Here is a 20095-nt window from a genome sequence, read left to right on the forward strand (position 1 = left end):
AAGAACCCTTTCGCTAAGACAGTTCTTGTGGAATTGGCTAAGTGATATTTGGAAGCCCCTAGAGGGCTATGGTGAAAAAGGAAATCTCCTCACATGAAATCTGGAAAGAATCTTTCTGAGAAACTGCTTAGTGTTCTGTGAATTCATCTCACAGAGTTACATCTGTATTTCGTGGATCTCTTTACTAGCCTTATTTCTGTGGATTCTGAGAACAGATATTTCGGATCCCTTTGAAGACCATAGGGCCAAAGGAAATATCCTGCGATAACAAAGAGAAAGAAGCTTTCTGAGAAACTTCTTTGTGTTCTGTGAAATCATCTCACAGAGTTACAGCTTTCCCCTCAAGAAGCCTTTCGCTAAGACAGTTCTTGTGGAATTGGCAAAGTGATATTTGGAAGCCCATAGAGGGCTACGGTGAAAAAGGAAATATCCTCAGATGAAATCTGGAAAGAAGCTTTCTGAGAAACTGCTTAGTGTTCTGTGATTTCATCTCACAGAGTTACATCTGTATTTCGTGGATCTTTTGCTAGCCTTATTTCTGTGTAATCTGAGAACAGATATTTCGGATCCCTTTGAAGACTATAGGGCCAAAGGAAATATCCTCCGATAACAAAGAGAAAGAAGCTTTCTCAGAAACTTCTTTGTGTTCTGTGAAATCATCTCACAGAGTTACAGCTTTCCCCTCAAGAAGCCTTTCGCTAAGACAGTTCTTGTGGAATTGGCAAAGTGATATTTGGAAGCCCATAGAGGGCTATGGTGAAAAAGGAAATATCCTCAGATGAAATCTGGAAAGAATCTTTCTGAGAAACTGCTTAGTGTTCTGTGAATTCATCTCACAGAGTTACATCTGTATTTCGTGGATCTCTTTGCTAGCCTTATTTCTGTGGAATCTGAGAACAGATATTTCGGATCCCTTTGAAGACTATAGGGCCAAAGGAAATATCCTCCGATAACAAAGAGAAAGAAGCTTTCTCAGAAACTTCTTTCTGTTCTGTGAAATCATCTCACAGAGTTACAGCTTTCCCCTCAAGAAGCCTTTCGCTAAGACAGTTCTTGTGGAATTGGCAAAGTGATATTTGGAAGCCCATAGAGGGCTATGGTGAAAAAGGAAATCTCCTCACATGAAATCTGGAAAGAAGCTTTCTGAGAAACTGCTTAGTGTTCTGTGAATTCATCTCACAGAGTTACATCTGTATTTCGTGGATCTCTTTGTTAGCCTTATTTCTGTGTAATCTGAGAACAGGTATTTCGGATCCCTTTGAAGACTATAGGGCCAAAGGAAATATCCTCCGATAACAAAGAGAAAGAATCTTTCTGAGATACTTCTTTGTGTTCTGTGAAATCATCTCACAGAGTTACAGCTTTTCCCTCAAGAAGCCTTTCGCTACGACAGTTCTTTTGTAATTGGCAAAGAGATATTTGGAAGCCCATAGAGGGCTATGGTGAAAAAGGAAATATCCTCAGATGAAATCTGGAAAGAAGCTTTCTGAGAAACTGCTTAGTGTTCTGTGAATTCATCTCACAGAGTTACATCTGTATTTCGTGAATCTCTGTGCTAGCCTTATTTCTGTGTAATCTGAGAACAGATATTTCGGATCCCTTTGAAGACTATAGGGCCAAAGGAAATATCCTGCGATAACAAAGAGAAAGAAGCTTTCTGAGAAACTTCTTTGTGTTCTGTGAAATCATCTCATAGAGTTACAGCTTTCCCCTCAAGAAGCCTTTCGCTAGGACAGTTCTTGTGTAATTGGCAAAGAGATATTTGGAAGCCCATAGAGGGCTATGGTGAAAAAGGAAATATCCTCAGATGAAATCTGGAAAGAAGCTTTCTGAGAAACTGCTTAGTGTTCTGTGAATTCATCTCACAGAGTTACATCTGTATTTCGTGGATCTTTTGCTAGCCTTATTTCTGTGTAATCTGAGAACAGATATTTCGGATCCCTTTGAAGACTATAGGGCCAAAGGAAATATCCTCCGATAACAAAGAGAAAGAAGCTTTCTGAGAAACTTCTTTGTGTTCTGTGAAATCATCTCACAGAGTTACAGCTTACCCCTCAAGAAGCCTTTCGCTAAGACAGTTCTTGTGGAATTGGCAAAGTGATATTTGGAAGCCCATAGAGGGCTATGGTGAAAAAGGAAATATCCTCAGATGAAATCTGGAAAGAATCTTTCTGAGAAACTGCTTAGTGTTCTGTGAATTCATCTCACAGAGTTACATCTGTATTTCGTGGATCTCTTTGCTAGCCTTATTTCTGTGGAATCTGAGAACAGATATTTCGGATCCCTTTGAAGACTATAGGGCCAAAGGAAATATCCTCCGATAACAAAGAGAAAGAAGCTTTCTCAGAAACTTCTTTCTGTTCTGTGAAATCATCTCACAGAGTTACAGCTTTCCCCTCAAGAAGCCTTTCGCTAAGACAGTTCTTGTGGAATTGGCAAAGTGATATTTGGAAGCCCATAGAGGGCTATGGTGAAAAAGGAAATCTCCTCACATGAAATCTGGAAAGAAGCTTTCTGAGAAACTGCTTAGTGTTCTGTGAATTCATCTCACGGAGTTACATCTGTATTTCGAGGATCTCTTTGTTAGCCTTATTTCTGTGTAATCTGAGAACAGATATTTCGGATCCCTTTGAAGACTATAGGGCCAAAGGAAATATCCTCCGATAACAAAGAGAAAGAAGCTTTCTGAGAAACTTCTTTGTGTTCTGTGAAATCATCTCACAGAGTTGCAGCTTTCCCCCAAGAAGCCTTTCGCTAAGACAGTTCTTGTGGAATTGGCAACGTGATAATTGGAAGCCCATAGAGGGCTATGGTGAAAAAGAAAGTATCCTCAGATGAAATCTGGAAAGAAGCTTTCTGAGAAACTGCTTAGTGTTCGGTGAATTCATCTCACAGAGTTATATCTGTATATCGTGAATCTCTTTGCTAGCCTTATTTCTGTGTAATCTGAGAACAGATATTTCGGATCCCTTTGAAGACTATAGGGCCAAAGGAAATATCCTCCGATAACAAAGAGAAAGAAGCTTTCTGAGAAACTTCTTTGTGTTCTGTGATATCATCTCACAGAGTTACAGCTTTCCCCTCAAGAAGCCTTTCGCTAAGACAGTTCCTGTGGAATTGGCAAAGTGATATTTGGAAGCCCATAGAGGGCTATGGTGAAAAAGGAAATATCCTCAGATGAAATCTGGAAAGAATCTTTCTGAGAAACTGCTTAGTGTTCTGTGAATTCATCTCACAGAGTTACATCTGTATTTCGTGGATCTCTTTGCTAGCCTTATTTCTGTGGAATCTGAGAACAGATATTTCGGATCCCTTTGAAGACTATAGGGCCAAAGGAAATATCCTCCGTTAACAAAGAGAAAGAAGCATTCTGAGAAACTTCTTTCTGTTCTGTGAAATCATCTCACAGAGTTACAGCTTTCCCCTCAAGAAGCCTTTCGCTAAGACAGTTCTTGTGGAATTGGCAACGTGATATTTGGAAGTCCATACAGGGCTATGGTGAAAAAGGAAATATCCTCAGATGAAATCTGGAAAGAAGCTTTCTGAGAAACTGCTTAGTGTTCTGTGAATTCATCTCACAGAGTTACATGTGTATTTCGTGGATCTCTTTGCTAGCCTTATTTCTGTGGAATCTGAGAAAAGATATTTCGCATCCCTATGAAGACTATAGGGCCAAAGGAAATATCCTCCGATATCAAAGAGAAAGAAGCTTTCTGAGAAACTTCTTTGTGTTCTGTGAAATCATCTCACAGAGTTACAGCTTTCCCCTCAAGAAGCCTTTCGCTAAGACAGTTCTTGTGGAATTGGCAAAGAGATATTTGGAAGCCCATAGAGGGCTATGGTGAAAAAGGAAATATCCTCAGATGAAATCTGGAAAGAAGCTTTCTGAGAAACTGCTTAGTGTTCTGTGAAATCATCTCACAGAGTTACAGCTTTCCCCTCAAGAAGCCTTTCGCTAAGACAGTTCTTGTGGAATTGGCAAAGTGATATTTGGAAGCCCATAGAGGGCTATGGTGAAAAAGGAAATATCCTCAGATGAAATCTGGAAAGAAGCTTTCTGAGAAACTGCTTAGTGTTCTGTGAATTCATCTCACAGCGTTACATCTGTATTTCGTGGATCTCTTTGCTAGCCTTATTTCTGTGGAGTCTGAGAACAGATATTTCGGATCCCTTTGAAGACTATAGGGCCAAAGGAAATATCCTCCGATAACAAAGAGAAAGAAGCTTTCTGAGAAACTTCTTTGTGTTCTGTGAAATCATCTCACAGAGTTACAGCTTTCCCCACAAGAAGCCTTTCGCTAAGACAGTTCTTGTGGAATTGGCAAAGAGATATTTGGAAGCCCCTAGAGGGCTATGGTGAAAAAGGAAATATCCTCAGATGAAATCTGGAAAGAAGCTTTCTGAGAAACTGCTTAGTGTTCTGTGAAATCATCTCACAGAGTTACAGCTTTCCCCTCAAGAAGCCTTTCGCTAAGACAGTTCTTGTGGAATTGGCAAAGTGATATTTGGAAGCCCATAGAGGGCTATGGTGAAAAAGGAAATATCCTCAGATGAAATCTGGAAAGAAGCTTTCTGAGAAACTGCTTAGTGTTCTGTGAATTCATCTCACAGCGTTACATCTGTATTTCGTGGATCTCTTTGCTAGCCTTATTTCTGTGGAGTCTGAGAACAGATATTTCGGATCCCTTTGAAGACTATAGGGCCAAAGGAAATATCCTCCGATAACAAAGAGAAAGAAGCTTTCTGAGAAACTTCCTTGTGTTCTGTGAAATCATCTCATAGAGTTACAGCTTTCCCCTCAAGAAGCCTTTCGCTAGGACAGTTCTTGTGTAATTGGCAAAGAGATATTTGGAAGCCCATAGAGGGCTATGGTGAAAAACGAAATATCCTCATATGAAATCTGGAAAGAAGCTTTCTGAGAAACTGCTTAGTGTTCTGTGAATTCATCTCACAGAGTTACATCTGTATTTCGTGGATCTCTTTGCTAGCCTTATTTCTGTGTAATCTGAGAACAGATATTTCGGATCCCTTTGAAGACTATAGGGCGAAAGGAAATATCCTCCGATAACAAAGAGAAAGAAGCTTTCTGAGAAACTTCTTTCTGTTCTGTGAAATCTTCTCACAGAGTTACAGTTTTCCCCTCCAGAAGCCTTTCGCTAAGACAGTTCTTGTGGAATTGGCAAAGTGATATTTGGAAGCCCATAGAGGGCTATGGTGAAAAAGGAAATCTCCTCACATGAAATCTGGAAAGAAGCTTTCTGAGAAACTGCTTAGTGTTCTGTGAATTCATCTCACAGAGTTACATGTGTATTTCGTGGATCTCTTTGCTAGCCTTATTTCTGTGGAATCTGAGAACAGATATTTTGGATCCCTTTGAAGACTATAGGGACAAAGGAAATATCCTCCGATAACAAAGAGAAAGCTTTCTGTGAAACTTCTTTCTGTTCTGTGAAATAATCTCACAGAGTTACAGCTTTCCCCTCAAGAACCCTTTCGCTAAGACAGTTCTTGTGGAATTGGCAAAGTGATATTTGGAAGCCCATAGAGGGCTATGGTGAAAAAGGAAATATCCTCAGATGAAATCTGGAAAGAAGCTTTCTGAGAAACTGCTTAGTGTTCTGTGAATTCATCTCACAGAGTTACATCTGTATTTCGTGGATCTCTTTACTAGCCTTATTTCTGTGGAATCTGAGAACAGATATTTCGGATCCCTTTGAAGACTATAGGGCCAAAGGAAATATCCTGCGATAACAAAGAGAAAGAAGCTTTCTGAGAAACTTCTTTGTGTTCTGTGAAATCATCTCACAGAGTTACAGCTTTCCCCTCAAAAAGCCTTTCGCTAAGACAGTTCTTGTGGAATTGGCAAAGTGATATTTGGAAGCCCATAGAGGGCTACGGTGAAAAAGGAAATATCCTCAGATGAAATCTGGAAAGAAGCTTTCTGAGAAACTGCTTAGTGTTCTGTGAATTCATCTCACAGAGTTACATCTGTATTTCGTGGATCTCTTTGCTAGCCTTATTTCTGTGTAATCTGAGAACAGATATTTCGGATCCCTTTGAAGACTATAGGGCCAAAGGAAATATTCTCCGATAACAAAGAGAAAGAAGCTTTCTGAGAAACTTCTTTGGGTTCTGTGAAATCATCTCACAGAGTTACAGCTTTCCCCTCAAGAAGCCTTTCGCTACGACAGTTCTTGTGTAATTGGCAAAGAGATATTTGGAAGCCCATAGAGGGCTATGGTGAAAAAGGAAATATCCTCAGATCAAATCTGGAAAGAAGCTTTTTGAGAAACTGCTTAGTGTTCTGTGAATTCATCTCACAGAGTTACATCTGTATTTAGTGAATCTCTTTGCTAGCCTTATTTCTGTGTAATCTGAGAACAGATATTTCGGATCCCTCTGAAGACTATATGGCCAAAGGAAATATCCTCCGATAACAAAGAGAAAGAAGCTTTCTGAGAAACTTCTTTGTGTTCTGTGAAATCATCTCACAGAGTTACAGCTTTCCCCTCAAGAAGCCTTTCGCTAGGACAGTTCTTGTGTATTTGGCAAAGAGATATTTGGAAGCCCATAGAGGGCTATGGTGAAAAAGGAAAAATCCTCAGATGAAATCTGGAAAGAAGCTTTCTGAGAAACTGCTTAGTGTTCTGTGAATTCATCTCACAGAGTTACATCTGTATTTCGTGAATCTCTTTGCTAGCCTTATTTCTGTGTAATCTGAGAACAGATATTTCGGATCCCTTTGAAGACTATAGGGCCAAAGGAAATATCCTCCGATAAAAAAGAGAAAGAAGCTTTCTGAGAAACTTCTTACTGTTCTGTGAAATCATCTCACAGAGTTACAGCTTTCCCCTCAAGAAGCCTTTCGCTAAGACAGTTCTTGTGGAATTGGCAAAGTGATATTTGGAAGCCCATAGAGGGCTATGGTGAAAAAGGAAATATCCTCAGATGAAATCTGGAAAGAAGCTTTCTGAGAAACTGCTTAGTGTTCTGTGAATTCATCTCACAGAGTTACATCTGTATTTCGTGGATCTCTTTGCTAGCCTTATATCTGTGGAATCTGAGAAAAGATATTTCGCATCCCTATGAAGACTATAGGGCCAAAGGAAATATCCTCCGATAACAAGGAGAAAGAAGCTTTCTGAGAAACTTCTTTGTGTTCTCTGAAATCATCTCACAGAGTTACAGCTTTCCCCTCAAGAAGCCTTTCGCTAAGACAGTTCTTGTGGAATTGGCAAAGAGATATTTGGAAGCCCATAGAGGGCTAGGGTGAAAAAGGAAATATCCTCAGATGAAATCTGGAAAGAAGCTTTCTGAGAAACTGCTTAGTGTTCTGTGAAATCATCTCACAGAGTTACAGCTTTCCCCTCAAGAAGCCTTTCGCTAAGACAGTTCTTGTGGAATTGGCAAAGTGATATTTGGAAGCCCATAGAGGGCTATGGTGAAAAAGGAAATATCCTCAGATGAAATCTGGAAGAAGCTTTCTGAGAAACTGCTTAGTGTTCTGTGAATTCATCTCACAGCGTTACATCTGTATTTCGTGGATCTCTTTGCTAGCCTTATTTCTGTGGAGTCTGAGAACAGATATTTCGGATCCCTTTGAATTCTATAGGGCCAAAGGAAATATCCTCCGATAACAAAGAGAAAGAAGCTTTCTGAGAAACTTCTTTGTGTTCTGTGAAATCATCTCACAGAGTTACAGCTTTCCCCTCAAGAAGCCTTTCGCTAAGACAGTTCTTGTGGAATTGGCAAAGTGATATTTGGAAGCCCATAGAGGGCTATGGTGAAAAAGGAAATATCCTCAGATGAAAACTGGAAAGAAGCTTTCTGAGAAACTGCTTAGTGTTCTGTGAATTCATCTCACAGAGTTACATCTGTATTTCGTGGATCTCTTTGCTAGCCTTATTTCTGTGGAATCTGAGAACAGATATTTCGGATCCCTTTGAAGACTATAGGGCCAAAGGAAATATCCTCCGATAACAAAGAGAAAGATGCTTTCTGAGAAACTTCTTTCTGTTCTGTGAAATCATCTCACAGAGTTACAGCTTTCTCCTCAAGAAGCCTTTCGCTAAGAGAGTTCTTGTGGAATTGCAAAGTGATATTTGGAAGCCCATAGAGGGCTATGGTGAAAAACGAAATATCCGAAGTTGAAATCTGGAAAGAAGCTTTCTGAGAAACTGCTTAGTGTTCAGTGAATTCATCTCACAGCGTTACATCTGTATTTCGTGGATCTCTTTGCTAGCCTTATTTCTGTGGAGTCTGAGAACAGATATTTCGGATCCCTATGAAGACTATAGGGCCAAAGGAAATATCCTCCGATAACAAAGAGAAAGAAGCTTTCTGAGAAACTTCTTTGTGTTCTGTGAAATCATCTCACGGAGTTACAGCTTTCCCCTCAAGAAGTCTTTCGCTAAGACAGTTCTTGTGGAATTGGCAAAGTGATATTTGGAAGCCCATAGAGGGCTATGGTGAAAAAGGAAATATCCTCAGATGAAATCTGGAAAGAAGCTTTCTGAGAAACTGCTTAGTGTTCTGTGAATTCATCTCACAGAGTTACATCTGTATTTCGTGGATCTCTTTGCTAGCCTTATTTCTGTGGAATCTGAGAAAAGATATTTCGCATCCCTATGAAGACTATAGGGCCAAAGGAAATATCCTCCGATAACAAAGAGAAAGTGCTTTCTGAGAAACTTCTTTGTGTTCTCTGAAATCATCTCACAGAGTTACAGCTTTCCCCTCAAGAAGCCTTTCGCTAAGACAGTTCTTGGGGAATTGGCAAAGAGATATTTGGAAGCCCATAGAGGGCTATGGTGAAAAAGGAAATATCCTCAGATGAAATCTGGAAAGAAGCTTTCTGAGAAACTGCTTAGTATTCTGTGAAATCATCTCACAGAGTTACAGCTTTCCCCTCAAGAAGCCTTTCGCTAAGACAGTTCTTGTGGAATTGGCACAGTGATATTTGGAAGCCCATAGAGGGCTATGTTAAAAAAGGAAATATCCTCAGATGAAATCTGGAAAGAAGCTTTCTGAGAAACTGCTTAGTGTTCTGTGAATTCATCTCACAGCGTTACATCTGTATTTCGTGGATCTCTTTGCTAGCCTTATTTCTGTGGAGTCTGAGAACAGATATTTCGGATCCCTTTGAAGACTATAGGGCCAAAGGAAATATCCTCCAATAACAAAGAGAAAGAAGCTTTCTGAGAAACTTCTTTGTGTTCTGTGAAATCATCTCACAGAGTTACAGCTTTCCCCTCAAGAAGCCTTTCGCTAAGACAGTTCTTGTGGAATTGGCAAAGTGATATTTGGAAGCCCTTAGAGGGCTATGGTGAAAAAGGAAATATCCTCAGATGAAATCTGGAAAGAATCTTTCTGAGAAACTGCTTAGTGTTCTGTGAATTCATCTCACAGAGTTACATCTGTATTTCGTGGCTCTCTTTGCTAGCCTTATTTCTGTGAAATCTGAGAACAGATATTTCGGATCCCTTTGAAGACTATAGGGCCAAAGGAAATATCCTCCGTTAACAAAGAGAAAGAAGCATTCTGAGAAACTTCTTTCTGTTCTGTGAAATCATCTCACAGAGTTACAGCTTTCCCCTCAAGAAGCCTTTCGCTAAGACAGTTCTTGTGGAATTGGCAACGTGATATTTGGAAGTCCATACAGGGCTATGGTGAAAAAGGAAATATCCTCAGATGAAATCTGGAAAGAAGCTTTCTGAGAAACTGCTTAGTGTTCTGTGAATTCATCTCACAGAGTTACATGTGTATTTCGTGGATCTCTTTGCTAGCCTTATTTCTGTGGAATCTGAGAAAAGATATTTCGCATCCCTATGAAGACTATAGGGCCAAAGGAAATATCCTCCGATATCAAAGAGAAAGAAGCTTTCTGAGAAACTTCTTTGTGTTCTGTGAAATCATCTCACAGAGTTACAGCTTTCCCCTCAAGAAGCCTTTCGCTAAGACAGTTCTTGTGGAATTGGCAAAGAGATATTTGGAAGCCCATAGAGGGCTATGGTGAAAAAGGAAATATCCTCAGATGAAATCTGGAAAGAAGCTTTCTGAGAAACTGCTTAGTGTTCTGTGAAATCATCTCACAGAGTTACAGCTTTCCCCTCAAGAAGCCTTGCGCTAAGACAGTTCTTGTGGAATTGGCAAATGGATATTTGGAAGTCCATAGAGGGCTATGGTGAAAAAGGAAATATCCTCAGATGAAATCTGGAAAGAAGCTTTTTGAGAAACTGCTTAGTGTTCTGTGAATTCATCTCACAGAGTTACATCTGTATTTAGTGAATCTCTTTGCTAGCCTTATTTCTGTGTAATCTGAGAACAGATATTTCGGATCCCTTTGAAGACTATAGGGCCAAATGAAATATCCTCCGATAACAAAGAGAAAGAAGCTTTCTGAGAAACTTCTTTGTGTTCTGTGAAATCGTCTCACAGAGTTACAGCTTTCCCCTCAAGAAGCCTTTCGCTAGGACAGTTCTTGTGTATTTGGCAAAGAGATATTTGGAAGCCCATAGAGGGCTATGGTGAAAAAGGAAAAATCCTCAGATGAAATCTGGAAAGAAGCTTTCTGAGAAACTGCTTAGTGTTCTGTGAATTCATCTCACAGAGTTATATCTGTATTTCGTGAATCTCTTTGCTAGCCTTATTTCTGTGTAATCTGAGAACAGATATTTCGGATCCCTTTGAAGACTATAGGGCCAAAGGAAATATCCTCCGATAAAAAAGAGAAAGAAGCTTTCTGAGAAACTTCTTACTGTTCTGTGAAATCATCTCACAGAGTTACAGCTTTCCCCTCAAGAAGCCTTTCGCTAAGACAGTTCTTGTGGAATTGGCAAAGTGATATTTGGAAGCCCATAGAGGGCTATGGTGAAAAAGGAAATATCCTCAGATGAAATCTGGAAAGAATCTTTCTGAGAAACTGCTTAGTGTTCTGTGAATTCATCTCACAGAGTTACATCTGTATTTCGTGGCTCTCTTTGCTAGCCTTATTTCTGTGGAATCTGAGAACAGATATTTCGGATCCCTTTGAAGACTATAGGGCCAAAGGAAATATCCTGCGATAACAAAGAGAAAGAAGCTTTCTGAGAAACTTCTTTGTGTTCTGTGAAATCATCTCACAGAGTTACAGCTTTCCCCTCAAGAAGCCTTTCGCTAAGACAGTTCTTGTGGAATTGGCAAAGTGATATTTGGAAGCCCATAGAGGGCTATGTTGAAAAAGGAAATATCCTCAGATGAAATCTGGAAAGAAGCTTTCTGAGAAACTGCTTAGTGTTCTGTGAATTCATCTCACAGAGTTACATCTGTATTTCGTGGATCTCTTTGCTAGCCTTATTTCTGTGGAATCTGAGAAAAGATATTTCGCATCCCTATGAAGACTATAGGGCCAAAGGAAATATCCTCCGATAACAAGGAGAAAGAAGCTTTCTGAGAAACTTCTTTGTGTTCTGTGAAATCATCTCACAGAGTTACAGCTTTCCCCTCAAGAAGCCTTTCGCTAAGACAGTTCTTGTGGAATTGGCAAAGTGATATTTGGAAGCCCATAGAGGGCTATGGTGAAAAAGGAAATATCCTCAGATGAAAACTGGAAAGAAGCTTTCTGAGAAACTGCTTAGTGTTCTGTGAATTCATCTCACAGAGTTACATCTGTATTTCGTGGATCTCTTTGCTAGCCTTATTTCTGTGGAATCTGAGAAAAGATATTTCGCATCCCTATGAAGACTATAGGGCCAAAGGAAATATCCTCCGATAACAAAGAGAAAGTGCTTTCTGAGAAACTTCTTTGTGTTCTCTGAAATCATCTCACAGAGTTACAGCTTTCCCCTCAAGAAGCCTTTCGCTAAGACAGTTCTTGGGGAATTGGCAAAGAGATATTTGGAAGCCCATAGAGGGCTATGGTGAAAAAGGAAATATCCTCAGATGAAATCTGGAAAGAAGCTTTCTGAGAAACTGCTTAGTATTCTGTGAAATCATCTCACAGAGTTACAGCTTTCCCCTCAAGAAGCCTTTCGCTAAGACAGTTCTTGTGGAATTGGCACAGTGATATTTGGAAGCCCATAGAGGGCTATGTTAAAAAAGGAAATATCCTCAGATGAAATCTGGAAAGAAGCTTTCTGAGAAACTGCTTAGTGTTCTGTGAATTCATCTCACAGCGTTACATCTGTATTTCGTGGATCTCTTTGCTAGCCTTATTTCTGTGGAGTCTGAGAACAGATATTTCGGATCCCTTTGAAGACTATAGGGCCAAAGGAAATATCCTCCAATAACAAAGAGAAAGAAGCTTTCTGAGAAACTTCTTTGTGTTCTGTGAAATCATCTCACAGAGTTACAGCTTTCCCCTCAAGAAGCCTTTCGCTAAGACAGTTCTTGTGGAATTGGCAAAGTGATATTTGGAAGCCCTTAGAGGGCTATGGTGAAAAAGGAAATATCCTCAGATGAAATCTGGAAAGAATCTTTCTGAGAAACTGCTTAGTGTTCTGTGAATTCATCTCACAGAGTTACATCTGTATTTCGTGGCTCTCTTTGCTAGCCTTATTTCTGTGAAATCTGAGAACAGATATTTCGGATCCCTTTGAAGACTATAGGGCCAAAGGAAATATCCTCCGTTAACAAAGAGAAAGAAGCATTCTGAGAAACTTCTTTCTGTTCTGTGAAATCATCTCACAGAGTTACAGCTTTCCCCTCAAGAAGCCTTTCGCTAAGACAGTTCTTGTGGAATTGGCAACGTGATATTTGGAAGTCCATACAGGGCTATGGTGAAAAAGGAAATATCCTCAGATGAAATCTGGAAAGAAGCTTTCTGAGAAACTGCTTAGTGTTCTGTGAATTCATCTCACAGAGTTACATGTGTATTTCGTGGATCTCTTTGCTAGCCTTATTTCTGTGGAATCTGAGAAAAGATATTTCGCATCCCTATGAAGACTATAGGGCCAAAGGAAATATCCTCCGATATCAAAGAGAAAGAAGCTTTCTGAGAAACTTCTTTGTGTTCTGTGAAATCATCTCACAGAGTTACAGCTTTCCCCTCAAGAAGCCTTTCGCTAAGACAGTTCTTGTGGAATTGGCAAAGAGATATTTGGAAGCCCATAGAGGGCTATGGTGAAAAAGGAAATATCCTCAGATGAAATCTGGAAAGAAGCTTTCTGAGAAACTGCTTAGTGTTCTGTGAAATCATCTCACAGAGTTACAGCTTTCCCCTCAAGAAGCCTTGCGCTAAGACAGTTCTTGTGGAATTGGCAAATGGATATTTGGAAGTCCATAGAGGGCTATGGTGAAAAAGGAAATATCCTCAGATGAAATCTGGAAAGAAGCTTTTTGAGAAACTGCTTAGTGTTCTGTGAATTCATCTCACAGAGTTACATCTGTATTTAGTGAATCTCTTTGCTAGCCTTATTTCTGTGTAATCTGAGAACAGATATTTCGGATCCCTTTGAAGACTATAGGGCCAAATGAAATATCCTCCGATAACAAAGAGAAAGAAGCTTTCTGAGAAACTTCTTTGTGTTCTGTGAAATCGTCTCACAGAGTTACAGCTTTCCCCTCAAGAAGCCTTTCGCTAGGACAGTTCTTGTGTATTTGGCAAAGAGATATTTGGAAGCCCATAGAGGGCTATGGTGAAAAAGGAAAAATCCTCAGATGAAATCTGGAAAGAAGCTTTCTGAGAAACTGCTTAGTGTTCTGTGAATTCATCTCACAGAGTTATATCTGTATTTCGTGAATCTCTTTGCTAGCCTTATTTCTGTGTAATCTGAGAACAGATATTTCGGATCCCTTTGAAGACTATAGGGCCAAAGGAAATATCCTCCGATAAAAAAGAGAAAGAAGCTTTCTGAGAAACTTCTTACTGTTCTGTGAAATCATCTCACAGAGTTACAGCTTTCCCCTCAAGAAGCCTTTCGCTAAGACAGTTCTTGTGGAATTGGCAAAGTGATATTTGGAAGCCCATAGAGGGCTATGGTGAAAAAGGAAATATCCTCAGATGAAATCTGGAAAGAATCTTTCTGAGAAACTGCTTAGTGTTCTGTGAATTCATCTCACAGAGTTACATCTGTATTTCGTGGCTCTCTTTGCTAGCCTTATTTCTGTGGAATCTGAGAACAGATATTTCGGATCCCTTTGAAGACTATAGGGCCAAAGGAAATATCCTGCGATAACAAAGAGAAAGAAGCTTTCTGAGAAACTTCTTTGTGTTCTGTGAAATCATCTCACAGAGTTACAGCTTTCCCCTCAAGAAGCCTTTCGCTAAGACAGTTCTTGTGGAATTGGCAAAGTGATATTTGGAAGCCCATAGAGGGCTATGTTGAAAAAGGAAATATCCTCAGATGAAATCTGGAAAGAAGCTTTCTGAGAAACTGCTTAGTGTTCTGTGAATTCATCTCACAGAGTTACATCTGTATTTCGTGGATCTCTTTGCTAGCCTTATTTCTGTGGAATCTGAGAAAAGATATTTCGCATCCCTATGAAGACTATAGGGCCAAAGGAAATATCCTCCGATAACAAGGAGAAAGAAGCTTTCTGAGAAACTTCTTTGTGTTCTGTGAAATCATCTCACAGAGTTACAGCTTTCCCCTCAAGAAGCCTTTCGCTAAGACAGTTCTTGTGGAATTGGCAAAGTGATATTTGGAAGCCCATAGAGGGCTATGGTGAAAAAGGAAATATCCTCAGATGAAAACTGGAAAGAAGCTTTCTGAGAAACTGCTTAGTGTTCTGTGAATTCATCTCACAGAGTTACATGTGTATTTCGTGGATCTCTTTGCTAGCCTTATTTCTGTGGAATCTGAGAACAGATATTTCGGATCCCTTTGAAGACTATAGGGCCAAAGGAAATATCCTCCGATAACAAAGAGAAAGAAGCTTTCTGAGAAACTTCTTTCTGTTCTGTGAAATCATCTCACAGAGTTACAGCTTTCTCCTCAAGAAGCCTTTCGCTAAGACAGTTCTTGTGGAATTGGCAAAGTGATATTTGGAAGCCCATAGAGGGCTATGGTGAAAAAGGAAATATCCGAAGTTGAAATCTGGAAAGAAGCTTTCTGAGAAACTGCTTAGTGTTCAGTGAATTCATCTCACAGCGTTACATCTGTATTTCGTGGATCTCTTTGCTAGCCTTATTTCTGTGGAGTCTGAGAACAGATATTTCGGATCCCTATGAAGACTATAGGGCCAAAGGAAATATCCTCCGATAACAAAGAGAAAGAAGCTTTCTGAGAAACTTCTTTGTGTTCTGTGAAATCATCTCACGGAGTTACAGCTTTCCCCTCAAGAAGTCTTTCGCTAAGACAGTTCTTGTGGAATTGGCAAAGTGATATTTGGAAGCCCATAGAGGGCTATGGTCAAAAAGGAAATATCCTCAGATGAAATCTGGAAAGAATCTTTCTGAGAAACTGCTTAGTGTTCTGTGAAATCATCTCACAGAGTTACAGCTTTCCCCTCAAGAAGCCTTTCGCTAAGACAGTTCTTGTGGAATTGGCACATTGATATTTGGAAGCCCATAGAGGGCTATGTTAAAAAAGGAAATATCCTCAGATGAAATCTGGAAAGAATCTTTCTGAGAAACTGCTTAGTGTTCTGTGAATTCATCTCACAGAGTTACATCTGTATTTCGTGGATCTCTTTGCTAGCCTTATTTCTGTGGAATCTGAGAACAGATATTTCGGATCCCTTTGAAGACTATAGGGCCAAAGGAAATATCCTCCGTTAACAAAGAGAAAGAAGCATTCTGAGAAACTTCTTTCTGTTCTGTGAAATCATCTCACAGAGTTACAGCTTTCCCCTCAAGAAGCCTTTCGCTAAGACAGTTCTTGTGGAATTGGCAACGTGATATTTGGAAGTCCATACAGGGCTATGGTGAAAAAGGAAATATCCTCAGATGAAATCTGGAAAGAAGCTTTCTGAGAAACTGCTTAGTGTTCTGTGAATTCATCTCACAGAGTTACATGTGTATTTCGTGGATCTCTTTTCTAGCCTTATTTCTGTGGAATCTGAGAAAAGATATTTCGCATCCCTATGAAGACTATAGGGCCAAAGGAAATATCCTCCGATATCAAAGAGAAAGAAGCTTTCTGAGAAACTGCTTAGTGTTCTGTGAAATCATCTCACAGAGTTACAGCTTTCCCCTCAAGAAGCCTTTCGCTAAGACAGTTCTTGTGGAATTGGCAAAGTGATATTTGGAAGCCCATAGAGGGCTATGTTGAAAAAGGAAATATCCTCAGATGAAATCTGGAAGAAGCTTTCTGAGAAACTGCTTAGTGTTCTGTGAATTCATCTCACAGCGTTACATCTGTATTTCGTGGATCTCTTTGCTAGCCTTATTTCTGTGGAGTCTGAGAACAGATATTTCGGATCCCTTTGAATTCTATAGGGCCAAAGGAAATATCCTCCGATAACAAAGAGAAAGAAGCTTTCTGAGAAACTTCTTTGTGTTCTGTGAAATCATCTCACAGAGTTACAGCTTTCCCCTCAAGAAGCCTTTCGCTAAGACAGTTCTTGTGGATTTGGCAAAGTGATATTTGGAAGCCCATAGAGGGCTATGGTGAAAAAGGAAATATCCTCAGATGAAAACTGGAAAGAAGCTTTCTGAGAAACTGCTTAGTGTTCTGTGAATTCATCTCACAGAGTTACATCTGTATTTCGTGGATCTCTTTGCTAGCCTTATTTCTGTGGAATCTGAGAACAGATATTTCGGATCCCTTTGAAGACTATAGGGCCAAAGGAAATATCCTCCGATAACAAAGAGAAAGAAGCTTTCTGAGAAACTTCTTTCTGTTCTGTGAAATCATCTCACAGAGTTACAGCTTTCTCCTCAAGAAGCCTTTCGCTAAGACAGTTCTTGTGGATTTGGCAAAGTGATATTTGGAAGCCCATAGAGGGCTATGGTGAAAAACGAAATATCCGAAGTTGAAATCTGGAAAGAAGCTTTCTGAGAAACTGCTTAGTGTTCAGTGAATTCATCTCACAGCGTTACATCTGTATTTCGTGGATCTCTTTGCTAGCCTTATTTCTGTGGAGTCTGAGAACAGATATTTCGGATCCCTATGAAGACTATAGGGCCAAAGGAAATATCCTCCGATAACAAAGAGAAAGAAGCTTTCTGAGAAACTTCTTTGTGTTCTGTGAAATCATCTCACGGAGTTACAGCTTTCCCCTCAAGAAGTCTTTCGCTAAGACAGTTCTTGTGGAATTGGCAAAGTGATATTTGGAAGCCCATAGAGGGCTATGGTGAAAAAGGAAATATCCTCAGATGAAATCTGGAAAGAAGCTTTCTGAGAAACTGCTTAGTGTTCTGTGAATTCATCTCACAGAGTTACATCTGTATTTCGTGGATCTCTTTGCTAGCCTTATTTCTGTGGAATCTGAGAAAAGATATTTCGCATCCCTATGAAGACTATAGGGCCAAAGGAAATATCCTCCGATAACAAAGAGAAAGAAGCTTTCTGAGAAACTTCTTTGTGTTCTCTGAAATCATCTCACAGAGTTACAGCTTTCCCCTCAAGAAGCCTTTCGCTAAGACAGTTCTTGGGGAATTGGCAAAGAGATATTTGGAAGCCCATAGAGGGCTACGGTGAAAAAGGAAATATCCTCAGATGAAATCTGGAAAGAAGCTTTCTGAGAAACTGCTTAGTATTCTGTGAAATCATCTCACAGAGTTACAGCTTTCCCCTCAAGAAGCCTTGCGCTAAGACAGTTCTTGTGGAATTGGCAAATGGATATTTGGAAGTCCATAGAGGGCTATGGTGAAAAAGGAAATATCCTCAGATGAAATCTGGAAAGAAGCTTTTTGAGAAACTGCTTAGTGTTCTGTGAATTCATCTCACAGAGTTACATCTGTATTTAGTGAATCTCTTTGCTAGCCTTATTTCTGTGTAATCTGAGAACAGATATTTCGGATCCCTTTGAAGACTATAGGGCCAAATGAAATATCCTCCGATAACAAAGAGAAAGAAGCTTTCTGAGAAACTTCTTTGTGTTCTGTGAAATCGTCTCACAGAGTTACAGCTTTCCCCTCAAGAAGCCTTTCGCTAGGACAGTTCTTGTGTATTTGGCAAAGAGATATTTGGAAGCCCATAGAGGGCTATGGTGAAAAAGGAAAAATCCTCAGATGAAATCTGGAAAGAAGCTTTCTGAGAAACTGCTTAGTGTTCTGTGAATTCATCTCACAGAGTTATATCTGTATTTCGTGAATCTCTTTGCTAGCCTTATTTCTGTGTAATCTGAGAACAGATATTTCGGATCCCTTTGAAGACTATAGGGCCAAAGGAAATATCCTCCGATAAAAAAGAGAAAGAAGCTTTCTGAGAAACTTCTTACTGTTCTGTGAAATCATCTCACAGAGTTACAGCTTTCCCCTCAAGAAGCCTTTCGCTAAGACAGTTCTTGTGGAATTGGCAAAGTGATATTTGGAAGCCCATAGAGGGCTATGGTGAAAAAGGAAATATCCTCAGATGAAATCTGGAAAGAATCTTTCTGAGAAACTGCTTAGTGTTCTGTGAATTCATCTCACAGAGTTACATCTGTATTTCGTGGCTCTCTTTGCTAGCCTTATTTCTGTGGAATCTGAGAACAGATATTTCGGATCCCTTTGAAGACTATAGGGCCAAAGGAAATATCCTGCGATAACAAAGAGAAAGAAGCTTTCTGAGAAACTTCTTTGTGTTCTGTGAAATCATCTCACAGAGTTACAGCTTTCCCCTCAAGAAGCCTTTCGCTAAGACAGTTCTTGTGGAATTGGCAAAGTGATATTTGGAAGCCCATAGAGGGCTATGGTGAAAAAGGAAATATCCTCAGATGAAATCTGGAAAGAAGCTTTCTGAGAAACTGCTTAGTGTTCTGTGAATTCATCTCACAGAGTTACATCTGTATTTCGTGGATCTCTTTGCTAGCCTTATTTCTGTGGAATCTGAGAAAAGATATTTCGCATCCCTATGAAGACTATAGGGCCAAAGGAAATATCCTCCGATAACAAGGAGAAAGAAGCTTTCTGAGAAACTTCTTTGTGTTCTGTGAAATCATCTCACAGAGTTACAGCTTTCCCCTCAAGAAGCCTTTCGCTAAGACAGTTCTTGTGGAATTGGCAAAGTGATATTTGGAAGCCCATAGAGGGCTATGGTGAAAAAGGAAATATCCTCAGATGAAAACTGGAAAGAAGCTTTCTGAGAAACTGCTTAGTGTTCTGTGAATTCATCTCACAGAGTTACATGTGTATTTCGTGGATCTCTTTGCTAGCCTTATTTCTGTGGAATCTGAGAACAGATATTTCGGATCCCTTTGAAGACTATAGGGCCAAAGGAAATATCCTCCGATAACAAAGAGAAAGAAGCTTTCTGAGAAACTTCTTTCTGTTCTGTGAAATCATCTCACAGAGTTACAGCTTTCTCCTCAAGAAGCCTTTCGCTAAGACAGTTCTTGTGGAATTGGCAAAGTGATATTTGGAAGCCCATAGAGGGCTATGGTGAAAAACGAAATATCCGAAGTTGAAATCTGGAAAGAAGCTTTCTGAGAAACTGCTTAGTGTTCAGTGAATTCATCTCACAGCGTTACATCTGTATTTCGTGGATCTCTTTGCTAGCCTTATTTCTGTGGAGTCTGAGAACAGATATTTCGGATCCCTATGAAGACTATAGGGCCAAAGGAAATATCCTCCGATAACAAAGAGAAAGAAGCTTTCTGAGAAACTTCTTTGTGTTCTGTGAAATCATCTCACGGAGTTACAGCTTTCCCCTCAAGAAGTCTTTCGCTAAGACAGTTCTTGTGGAATTGGCAAAGTGATATTTGGAAGCCCATAGAGGGCTATGGTCAAAAAGGAAATATCCTCAGATGAAATCTGGAAAGAATCTTTCTGAGAAACTGCTTAGTGTTCTGTGAATTCATCTCACAGAGTTACATCTGTATTTCGTGGATCTCTTTGCTAGCCTTATTTCTGTGGAATCTGAGAACAGATATTTCGGATCCCTTTGAAGACTATAGGGCCAAAGGAAATATCCTCCGATAACAAAGAGAAAGAAGCTTTCTGAGAAACTTCTTTCTGTTCTGTGAAATCATCTCACAGAGTTACAGCTTTCCCCTCAAGAAGCCTTTCGCTAAGACAGTTCTTGTGGAATTG

This window comes from Macaca nemestrina, chromosome 1, assembly GCF_043159975.1.
Source record: "Macaca nemestrina isolate mMacNem1 chromosome 1, mMacNem.hap1, whole genome shotgun sequence".
Lineage (NCBI taxonomy): Eukaryota > Metazoa > Chordata > Mammalia > Primates > Cercopithecidae > Macaca > Macaca nemestrina.